The sequence below is a fragment of the Pteropus medius genome, unplaced genomic scaffold (genome assembly GCF_902729225.1).
Source record: "Pteropus medius unplaced genomic scaffold, Ma_sr-lr_union100, whole genome shotgun sequence".
In the NCBI taxonomy this organism is placed as follows: Eukaryota; Metazoa; Chordata; class Mammalia; order Chiroptera; family Pteropodidae; genus Pteropus; species Pteropus medius.
In genome coordinates, this window is record NW_024347791.1 from 8,523,021 (window position 1) to 8,535,483 (window position 12,463).

General features: G+C 36.4%; 2 pseudogenes; both read right to left on the reverse strand.

The window, feature by feature from the left end:
* Positions 1 to 7,228: 7,228 nt before the first annotated feature.
* Positions 7,229 to 7,347, reverse strand: LOC120615243 (uncharacterized; annotated as a pseudogene).
* Positions 7,348 to 11,551: 4,204 nt separating this feature from the next.
* LOC120615343 (uncharacterized) lies at positions 11,552 to 11,670 on the reverse strand (annotated as a pseudogene).
* Positions 11,671 to 12,463: the final 793 nt, after the last annotated feature.

Sequence of the window (12,463 nt, forward strand, 5' to 3'; positions counted from 1 at the left end):
GAGAGAGAGAGAGAGAGAGAGAGAGAGCGAGAGAGCGCGCGCAAAAGAAAGAAAGGGAAATTAGTTATTGAGCCATGAAAAGACACAGAGGAACCTTAAACGCATATTACCAAATAAAAGAAGCCAGTCCGAAAAGCTGACATATTGTATGATTCCAACTATATGACATTTTGGAAAAGGCAAAAACTATAAAGATAGTATAAGATCAGTAGCTGTCAGGATATGAGGGGAAGGAGAGGAGGACTGAACAGGTGAAGCACAGGGTGTTCCTAGGGTAATGAAACTGTAATGTGTGAAACTATGATGATGGATACATGTTATTGTTCATTTGTCAAAACCAATGAACTGTACAACACAAAGTGAACTTTAATGTAAACAATGGACTAATTAACGTATCAGTATTGGTTCATCACTTGTAATAAAAATTGGTTAATTGTAACAATTGCATCACAGTAAAGCAAGACGATAACAGGGGAAACTGGGAGGGAGGGGTGGAGTATGTAAATGGAACTTCTGTACTATTTGCTCAATTATTCTGTAAATGTAAAACTATACCAAAACTAAAATCTATATTTTAGTTTTAATCTATATTTTAAACAATTAATACATTCTGTTCAAGTGAGGTGTATCCCAGGAATGAAAGGTTGGATTTACACTAAAAAAAAAAAAAAAAATTAATGTAATTTATTATATTAACAAACTAAAAGAAAAAATATATGATCACTTTTATAGGCAAAGGAAATGCATTTGAAAAAAATCCAACATTCATTTCTGGTAAAAATTATCAATAAACTAAAAATAGAAATGAACTTCCTGATAAAAAGTGTCTACAAGAAACCTATAGTTAACATACTTCATGGGGAAAGGCTGAATGCTTTTCCTCTAAGATTAAGAACAGGACAACAATGTCTGCTCTTACCACTTCTATTCAGCATTGTACTGGAGATTCTAACTAAAACAATAGACAAGAAAAAAAATAAAGGCATACAGATTGTAAGGAAGAAGTAAAACTGTCTTCACTTCCAGACAACATTATTATAAAAAACTATTAGAATCTATATAAAAGCTACTAGAACTATTAAATGAGTTTCAGGATACAATATCGATATACAAAAATCAATTGCATTTTTATCTAATAACAACAAACAATTGAAAATTGAAATAAACAATGCCATTTATTACGAAAAGGGTATACTGAAAACTACAAAACATTGCTGAGAGAAACTAATGAAGACTTAAGAAAATGGAATGATTTACTGTATCCATGTATTGGAAAACTCTATCTTGTTATGATATCAAGTCTTATAAAATTTTTATGGAGGTTAAATGCAATCCAATAAAAATCTTGGAAGACTTTTTTAATAGAAATTGACCAGCTGCTTCATATGGAAATTCAAGGAACCTGGAATAGCCAAAATAACTTTGAAAAACAACAAAGTTGGAGGACTAAAACTCCTTGATTTCAAGAGTTATTATAAGCTACAGTAGTTAAAGTGTGGTATTAATGTAAAAATGGACAAATATATCGATAGAACAAAATGGAGGGTCCAGAATTAGACCAACTTATACATGGTGTTCATTTTCAACAAAGATGTAAAGGCAGTTTAGTAGAAAAAGGGCAGCATTTCAACAAATGGCGATAGAACAGATATTCATATATTACAAAGATGAACTGGAATTCATATGTTGAATCTTATACAAAATTAACTTAAAATGTATCATAAACCTAAATGTAAAACCTATGACTATAAAATTTCTAAAATAAAAATGAGAGAAAAGTTTCATGACCTTAGGTTAGGCAAAAAATTTTTAAATGCAATACCAAAAGTATGAGCCATAAAAATCAAATTAATAAATTAGAATGCCAAAATTAGAAACTTCTCTTCAAAAGACACTGTTAAGACAATAAAAAGACACACCATAGACTGGGGAAAAGATGCAAATTATATATCTGATAAAGAACTTATCTCTAAAAAATATAAAGAACTCTCAAAACTCAATAATAAATTTGGTTTGAAAAGAGCAAAATATTTGATCAGATGCTTCAAAAAAAGTATACAGATGACAAATAAGCATACAAAAATAATCACAGTATAATTAGTCATTAAGAATGCAAATTAAACCACAATGAGATACTACTACACACCTATTAGAATGACTAACATTTGAAAGGCTGACTATACTAAGTACTGGCAAAAATGTCAAGGATTTGGGGGAAAGTTTACATATACAAATAAAATCAAAGAAGATTCTACATACATATAATAGGAGTCCATGAAGAAGAAAAACAAGCCATATGACAAAATAGAATACAAAAAGTACAATTCAAGAATACTATCCTAAAATAAAAAAGATTGATATTAAAATTATATGGAAAACAGAATAGCAGTCCTTAAAAAAATTAAGCACAGAAATTCCATATGATCAAGCAGTTCCACTTCTGGCTATATACCCCAAAGAAATGAAAGCAGAGGCTCAAACGGCATTATTCACAATAGCCCAAAGGTGGAAACAACTTAAATGCCCATCCATACATGAATGAATAAACAAAATGTAGTATATACATACAATGAGACATTATCAGTCTTAAAAAGAAAATTCTGATATATGCTACAACAAGGATGAACGTTGAAGATATTATGATAAATAAGCCTACAAAAAAGGACAAATATTGTATGATTCCACTTTATGAGGTACTAAGAGTAGTCAAATTCGTAGACATAAAAAGGAGAATAGTAGTAACCACTGGCTGGGAGAAGAAAGGAATAGAATATTATTGTTTAACGGGTACAGAGTTTCTTTTGAGGAAGATAAAAAAAGTTCTGGAGATGGATAGTAGTGATGATTGCACAATAATGTAAATGACCTAATGTTACTGAACTGTACACTTTAAAATGATTAAAATGTGAAATTTTATGTTATGTATATTTAACCACAATTAAAAAAAAAACAATTAAGATCATGCAAGAACCTAAGACTTTAATTAGGGAATATTGTCTCCATGAGATCTTCCTTCGAGATCCAAAACCTACTATTCTAGGTGTCAAGGATATTGCAATGAACACAGCAAAGGTCTCTACCTTCATGTAGCTTACATTTTTATTGGGAGAGAAAGACAAACAAATAAGTAAAAAACATTGTATGCCAGATAGTGATAAGAGCTTGAAGAAAAATTAAGCAAGGAAGGAGAATAGATAGTAGAAAGGGTTGGGAGGGTTTCACAGACAAGTGATGGGAAAGACATAAACAGGTAGTTTTTAAAAATCAAGATGCATGCTCCACAAAGAATATATAGGGAATTTTATGAATGTACTGATGAGGGGCATCTAATCTCTGTTTAGAGAAGGGAAATGTCAAGGAAGCTCTTTAAATGTAGTGATGTCTGATTTGGGTCATAAGAAATGCCACAAAGGGGCATTAGTAGGAGGGGGCAGTCCAGCAGAAAGAGCATCATGTGCAAAAACCAGGATGTATGAGACATTATGGGGCATCTGGAGAACTGAGTGATTCAATATGAAGTGAGAGATGAAGCTGGCAGATTGGGGCACTGTGAACCTTGATGAGGAGCTTGAGTTTTATCTGAAAGTCTATGGAGAACTATCAAAAGACAATAAACATGAAAGTAACATAATTAGATTCTACTTCAAAAAAGTCACTTTTTGCTGCATGGACCTGATTGAAAGAAATCAAGACCAGAAACAGGGAGCTATGACTAATGCATCCAAAAGAGGAATGGTAAGGTTTAATTAAGATACTGGCTATAGGGCTAGACACTTGAGAAATGCTTAGAAATAAATCAGCAAGATTTGATAACCAACTAGATGTGAGATTTAAAGGAGAGAGAAATCAAGGATGATGCCAAGGTTTAAGGCTATGGGGACAAAGTATCATTTACTAAATTAAAAAGAGAAGAATAGAACAGGTTTAGGGTAAATTATAATTCCATTTGAAACTTGTTCACTTTGGAGCACTTGTGGCCATCCGAATGAAGCTGTTCAGTAGATAGAGCAAGTCTGGAATTTAGGAGAAAAATCTGGGCTGAAGATATAGATTTGGAAGTATCAGTCCATAGTGGATAGATGAAACCATGGACATGAATGAGATCATGCAGGAAAATGGAGCTACAAATTGGTAAGAAAGCCAAGGAAGTAACCAGGGGAAAACACATCACTCCTGGGACAGGTGGAGCAAGAGCAGCCCATTACAAAGGGTAGTAAGACATGGTCAGAATTAGGGAGAAACTAGGACCCAAAAAGGATGGCGTCACAGAAGCCAGCATCAAAGAATGGTTCAAGTGGAAGGAAGCAGCCAACCATAAACAAATGCCAGGTGGCACTTACCAAACCTTTTTATGTCATTGATTTTCCCACCAGCCTTGAGTTCTGGGAAGGTATTTGTACTTCTTACCATCATATTCCCAGCTCCAGGTACACAGCAGATATTTAAAAAGTATTTTGTTGAATAAAGAAAATTTTCAGCCATTGTTTCTTTAAGTATTTTTTTTTTTTTGTCTCTAATTGCCTCTCCTCACCTTTTGTAACTCCAATTACACATGTTAGCCTGCTGGATGTTGTCCTGTAGCTTGCTATTAATTTTTTCCATTCTTTTGGTCTTCGTGTCTCATTTCTGAAAGTTTCTACTGAAGTCTTCAAATTCACTAATCTTTTCTTCTTGCCATGTCAGATCTACTGTTAATCTCAGCGCCATCCAGTTCATTTTTCATCTGCAGAGTTTTGACTTGGGTCTTTTTAGATATCTTCCATTTCTCTCCTTGTCACACTCATGCTTTCCTCTAACTCCTTGAACATACAGGATGTATTTGTAATTTAATGTCAGATGTCATAAGTTTAACATTTCTCAAGTACTGGATATGTTTGCAATGCTTTAAATATTTGGGGGGTTTCGCAATAGGATGCAGTTAAGTTACTTGGCAACAGTTATTTTAGAAGCTAGCTCTGAAGCTTTGTTTGGTGGGTGCAGAACAGCTTTTAGCCTAGGGTTAATTTGACCCTACTCTTGAGGCAGTATCCTTCTGAAGGCTCTCTGCAGGTCCTTATGTGTTAGAAAGTCTTTCTACTCCGGCTAGTGGGAGCATAAACTATCTCCAGCCCTGTGTGTACTCCAAGGATTGCTCCACTAGCTCCTCTCCAACAGTTTCTTCTCCAATCTTGGTAGTTTCCTCAAACCCCTACACTTATTAGTATTCAGCTGAAGACCTCAGGGGACACTCTGTGGATATCTAGAGCTCTCTCTCTCTCTCTCTCTCTCTCTCTCGTTGCAGTTTTCTTCTTCCCAGAGCTTTCCCCCATAAAGTCTAGCTGTCCTGGCATCTCTGAACTCTAAACTCTGTCTCTTCAGCTCATGGAGATCGCCAAACTCTGCTGGGTTCCCCTTCCCTGTGCAGTGACCCAGAAACTCACCAGGCAGTAAACTGGGGCTTTCATTAGGCTCATATTATTGGATATTCCCCACCCTCCGCCCACTTTTTCAGAGATCTCAATCCTGCATTGCCTGTTTTCCAATGTCCGAAAATTAGTTTCAAAGATTTGGACCCATTATTTAGTTGTTTAAGGAGGGAGGGTAAATGTGGCCCCTTGTCATTCTGTCATGACCATAAGTGGAAACTCAGTGCTTCGACTTTAGACCCTTAAATTTAATTAGAATGTGAGCTCCTGGAATTTAAGCTAGCACATAGAACAGAGCACGGCACATAAAAGAGATTCGATATGTTGAATTAATGAGTTATATATATTCAATTTATTGAATCAATGAATTAATGAGGCCCTGTTTCCTCCTAACATTGCCTTCAATGAACTTTTTTCCTTTTAATTATAACCATTTCCCTAATATGCCAAGAACATTATCAATTCTCTCCTCCAAAATATTGACTATCCTCTTCCATATCCATCTTCGTGTGGTTAACATTCACCTATACTATTTCTCAAATGTTTAGAGGGAAAAAAAGACCCTAAGAGAAGACCTACATATACTGTGGGTGCCTCTAATTGACTTAATCTGATAACTTCATGAGCATCATCTCTAATCTTCAATCGTGTACTCATCCAAAACAATGATCTAATCCAGTGGCCTAAATTTTCCTCAGAGGAAATGCTTTGTATTTCTCATCTGCCAAAATAATTTAACCTGGCCCTGACCTAGCTCTATAATTTATGGCCCGAAGACTAGAAAGTGCTAAGAAATTGCTAGTATTTGGCATTAACTCTGTCACTTCCAGGCTACCAGGCTAAGTGCTAAAAAATGTCTTGAGTGAAATCACCTCCTAAATCAGATCCTCTTTTAGAAGGATAAAGTAAATTAATTTCAAAGTTAATAACTGTATTAACACATAGGGAGCATTTGGTCTTCCTCTATCACCCCCATAGCTAGTCTTCTTTCATCCTGATTAGCATGCTTGCCCTTTTGAAAAATAGAATGACATGGCAAGGATGGAACTACACCTATCAGCACTAAGAGGCAAAAAACTTAATTTTTTTTTTTTTTACAAATCAGATGTGGAATTAAATGGAAATAATTTTGAAGAGAAAATGATTTGTTTAGGTAATGTATTCTCCTCAAATTAAAATGGAATATGGTACAGGGTAAGTGTGCCACCTGACAAGCCACAGCATAAGTGGCTTATCACTATTACTTTTAGAGGGAGCGTTTTCCCACTTGTTGCCCTTATTTGACTTCTGTTCTTCCCTTTGGAATGATGAATCTGGATCTTTCAGTCCTAGAAGAAGTTGGCATCACTTAGGCAACTTTGCTGACAGTCCTCCCAGATCCTTAGAAAAGGCCCAGAAAAATGGTATGTTTCAAAGATTTTTGGACATTTCTTTTCAGATTTTAATGAAAAAGAACAATGGGTCTGCCTATTCAGGCTTATCATTGAGTCGAAGTCTAGACACAAAATTCACTTTCTGATTTTTCTGGGACATAACTTATTAATATTTGAAAGTTTTCTTCTAGATGAGATATTCAAGTCAGTGTGTTTCTCATACACACTGGCTCCACAATATCCATACATCTCTAAAAATGCCTGACTCTCTTCAGCCTTCTCCGTTCAGACAGTTGAAACTAAATGGGGGAAAAAGGGGATTCTTAGAGTTTCTTTTTTAAATTAATTAATTAATTTTATTTATTTATTTTTTAAGCAAGGCAACCCTTGGTTGACCTCACAGATTGCAAGGAACTTGTCAGCTTACGATCCCTTATTTTTCATTTTTTACGCCTACAGCACCTGGTCTTCCTAGGTAGTCTCCCATCCAAGTACTAACCAGGCCCGACCTTGCTTATCTTCCGAGATCAGACCTGATCCGGTTTGTTCGGGGTGGCATGGCCATAGAAGAGTTTCTTTTTTTTTTTTAGTAAAAGAATTTGATTAGTTTAAACTTCATCATACCGCCCAAACAGGAAAATAAATCAATGACAGTAGTAGCAAAGCAAAACTCTGTAAAGTTAATGTGGTAAACAGAAATTTAGTTTGATTTTACAGATGAAGAAGTGCTAAAACATTTTGACCACAGAACTTCTGAGATCTAGAAGGGGATATAATATGGGGATGGGAAGGCTGAGTTGAATTTATTTCTCCTGTCTTTTATTTGTACTAATCATTTGACGGTTTTTTCAATGTTGGCTGTAATTATTAGGCCAAGAGATTTTAGCCGTCGCAAGGTTGCAACATTCAGTATGCAGGAAAAACGGGACAAATGAAAGTCAAAATAAGTTTCTCTTCCTGGAACTTTTAGACAAGTGGGAACAGCTTGTTCACTAATTGCACAGATGAAGTCATTTTTGTTTTACTGATATTAAAGGCTTGACGTGAGAATCTTTCAGTTCCATCTTGCTCTGCTATATAACGCCGGTGACAGGTATTTAAGAACTGCCTGTTCTGTCCAAAAAGTTCACTGTCTACCAAGTATTATCAGACTGTCTATATACATAGTTAAACTGCTCTCAGTGGTTTTGAAGCACAGCAGACCCTCCGTGTGGCAGGCACGCCTCAAGCTGTAATTCTCCCCTTTGGATTTCATAGTTGTCATTTGACTTTTGTAAAAAAAATTTTTTTTTTTTTGCTCACTTACACTTCAAAAACGGTGGTTAAGATTTTGCTTAAAAAAAAAAAAGACTGTTTTTATTTAAAAACAAACTTACTTGCTTCCAAATGCAAAGAGCTTTGCAAAACATAGTAAAATACTTTACATGATGTCTCAGATCCTTCCTTAAGTTTATTTTCATTGTATAATCAGTTTCATTTGTTGGAGAATCCTTGAGGCCGTTTCACGTTTTGTTAAATACTAACACATGCCAAATTTGTAGACTCACAGGGGGTTGATGGTGTGAAGCAGAAAGGTTTTGCAAAATTAGGGCAAATTAAGCTAAAGGTCAGTGTTAGGATCGAATGTTATAATTTCCACTAGCCCACATGAAAGAAAAAAAAAGGAAGCCCTACAGGTGAATCCAGGAACACCCTTTCCAACCAGTTACTTGCTGTTCACCAATGTGAAAGCAACATGGTCCATCAAGCACTCTGGTTTTTGAGAATTTGCAATTATTACTTGTTCTAATAGAGATATTGGCTCCACGCTCTTTGCAGGAGAGGAGCATTTTGCAATAACCTCTTTTTATAAAGCCCGAGTCTATTTAAACACATCAGGCTACAATTTGCCCTGATATGAAAGTTGATAATATGAGACCTTTTGGCCTCTTGTCTCTCTTGTCTTGTAATGGCCCCAAATAATGAACCCTTTCAATTTTTTATTTAAATAATTTCTAAAATATGTAAAGCCATTAGAACAAGCCTGCAGTTGCACTGATTTCTGTGGAAATATTGAAAGGCAGATAGACAATTCTGGACAATAAACAAGAATGCATTATCCTGTTTATTACTTTCTGAATTTCTTCCTAGTGCACACGTTGGCAACTTCTCTGCAAGAAAAAAGGTAGGAAAAATCAGAGGGCATAAAACTATTTTATTTTTGTAATAGAAAATAACACTGAACTTTTCATAGTAGTCCTGTCCAACAAACTGATAATATAAGCTACATAAATTATTTTGAATTTCTAGCATCCATAATTTTTAAAGTAAATTTATTTTAATAATACATTTTACTTATTCACTAAATCTAAACTATTATCATTTCAATATATAACCAATATAAGAAATTTTAGTGAAATATTTTACATTCTTTTTCTCATACTAAGGCTTTGAAATCTGGTGTGTATTTTATATTCACTGCAAATCTGAATTAGGACTAGTCACATTTCAAATGCTTACTAGTTACATGTGGCTAGCATCTATTGTGTTGGACAGAGCAAAGTTATAGAGTAGTACATATTTATTTACTACAAAGAAAGAAGAAAGAGAAAGAAAGAAAGAAAGAAAGAAAGAAAGAAAGAAAGAAAGAAAGAAAGAAAGAAGAAAGAAGAAAAGAAAGAAAAAAAGAAAAGAAAAAAGGAAGGAAGAGGAAGAATGAAGGAAGGAAGGAAGGAAGGAAAGGAAGGAAGGAAGGAAGAAGGAAGGAAGGAAGGAAGGAAGGAAAAAAAAGAAAAAGAAGAAAAGAAAGAAAAGAAGAAAAAGAAAAGAAAGAAAAGAAAAAAGAAAAGAAAAGAAAAGAAAGAAGAAAGAAAAGAAAGAAAAAGAAGAAAAAGAAAAGAAAGAAAGAAAGAAAGAAAGAAAGAAAGGAAGAAAGAAAAAGGAAGGAAGGGAAGAGAAGAGATGAGAAGAGAAGAGAAAGGAAAAGAAAAGGAAAGGAATGGAAAGGAAAAAGAAGAAAAGAAAAGAAAGAGAAAGAGAAAGAGAAGGAGAAAGGAAAGAAGAAAGGAAGGGAGAGGGAGAGAATCTTTCAGTGGAGAACTCTTGCAGTTTTTCCCTTGAACTTTATAGAAGCTACATCGCCCCCAACCCCAGGCCCTGGTATGTTCCTGTCCAGAATGATTAGACCTCAAAGTGCTCTGCATGCTATAAAGAGGCAGGCCCACCAGAACCTGGTGGTAACTTGCTTTCCTGTCTACTGTATTATTACCGTGCCCAAGCCAAAGATGAATCTCGACTTCTGACTATAGTATTAACCTTCTAGAACCCTTTACACTTCAGGGCCTCTGGCCCAACAACCTACTGTTAAAGCTAATTTGAAGCCAAGAGAAGGTTCATCCAATTCTAATGGACCAAAAGCTATGTCATCCTGAACGGCCTATCAACAAGCACACATTCGATACCTGTATAGTCTAAGCACTGCCTTAGTCATAAGCTCGTTTGCTCAGGTCCTCATTTGCTTTCAGCGTCCTCATCTCTGCCTCTGTTCCCCAGTTCTAAAGTAAACCTCCATGGATCCACCAGAGAGTTTGCTTAAATGTATCCGATTGTTCTGCTTCCCCAGTGGACCTCTGAGATGGCTCTCCCTGCTAGTAAAGTGCCAGCTCTTTAGTGTTACATATGAGGCCCAGCCACCGAGCCCCAACCCGTCTCCCAAGCTACGCCTCTGTCTAGTTTCCTAATTGCATGGTCTCTCCCTCATACTCTCTCCACACATGCTCCAGCCAAGTGGCTTCTTGCTATATCATTCTTTCGTGCCAGGTTTATATACACAATTTCCTTTGCCTAGAATGTACTTTTCCCTCTTGTTTACAGGTAGAAATCCTACTCATCCATTCTATAAAATCAACGTTGGTGTGCTGGCTTCTCTACTTATTCCGTGGGGGAGCAGCCTGCTAATCTGAAAACAACCTTGTTTCTGAGGTTCGAAGTCGAGCTCCATCTTCTGCTTGGGGAAAGTTTCCTCGGTTTGATCGTTTTCTTGCTCACTCGTTGTCTTGCTTTAGAGAAGAGCTACACTAATCCATGAGCAGCTCCAATAACCTTTGAACAGCATTAATGCCCCAGTCTTATCAAGAGTAATCTCTCAAGAAAAACGAGTAAAAGCCTTTTTTAAACGCACTTGAAAGCTATTTGAAAAGTAGAATGAACAATATTTAATACAGTCATGCGAAGAAGGAACTAAAATTAAGACGTGGACCCTTTAACTCCTTTTTGTTGCCTGAGTCCACGTAAGCACACATTTTGTTAGTATTTGTTATCCCTTTGCTGATTTTCAGGGCAGTTTCCCCCATTTATGCTTTTTATTGCAGAGCTATCAACAATTCACTCTCACACCTCAGCACGTCCCAAGTCAAGCACATCACCATCTCTTTAAACTTGTTCTTCTAGATTCTTTGAGTCCTGGGAAGGACATCACTTGGAGTTATACCCAATGTGTTCTCCATCACCCCTGACAATGAATAAATTGCCAAATCTTCTTATTCTACTTCTGCAGCATCTCTGACAATTATTCCCTCCTGCGACCCCCACTGCCAACATCCTAGTTCAGGCCCATGTTGCCTCCCACCTATACCCTTGGGATCACCTCCAGTCCTGTTTCCTTCAACTCCTAAATTCCAACGTCTACCAAAATGTCTTTTTCTTTTTTTTTTTTTTGGCAAGGCAACCCTTGGTTGACCTCACAGATTGCAACGACCTTGTCAGCTTACGATCCCTTATTTTTTTATTTTTTTATGCCTACATCACCTGGTCTTCCTAGGTGGTCTCCCGTCCAAGTACTAACCAGGCCTGACCCTGCTTAGTTTCTGAGATCAGACGGGATCGGGCTTGTTCAGGGTGGCATGGCCGTAGACTACCAAGATTTCTAAAACTCAGCTGTAAGCATGTTATATCCCAGCTCAAAAGCCCTCAGTTCCTCCCTATCTCCTAATAAACAAAATCCAAATTCTTCAGCCTGACATTCAAGGCCCACCCATGCTCTGACCCCAATATAATGTTATAGTGGGACTTCCTCCTACTCTGCTACATGTACTCCAGCCAAAATGTACTAATTCTCTCCGAAATACATTCTGCCCATCCTAGCATCTGGTCTTCATCTGTGATGTTCTTCTATCTTCTTACTTCCCTAAATTCTTGCTGATTGAAATATAACCCCAAGTTCCAGTCAAAACTACTACCTCTTCCATGAAGTCCTTCTGGATTTTCCAGCAGAAAATAATCTTTCGGTCCTTGTACATACTTTATTTGCATTTTTGATGTGACCCTTACATCAAAATACATGTGTATAGTGTAAGTTTGTTTTAAATGAAAAACATACAATATACAACAACCACAGTGAGCTTAGCCATTTGATTTTCAAACACATTGCAGACAAGAAGTAGCAAATTAGGAGCAGGGAGTAGAAATGCACAGTCAGTCACACGAGCATCGGTGAGGTTGACAGTCCAGCAGCAAGGGAAGACCCAGAAAAGCTAAACAAAACAAAACAAAACAAAACAACAATAAAAACACAGAAATCTGCAGCTATTTAGGGTAGGAACAAACTGTTCTGCATACCTCCAAAGGGCCTGAGGGCTTCTCAGTGTTATAGTACAAAACTACTTTTAATGACAACACGAGTTATCAAGCTGGTTAACGTTTATACTG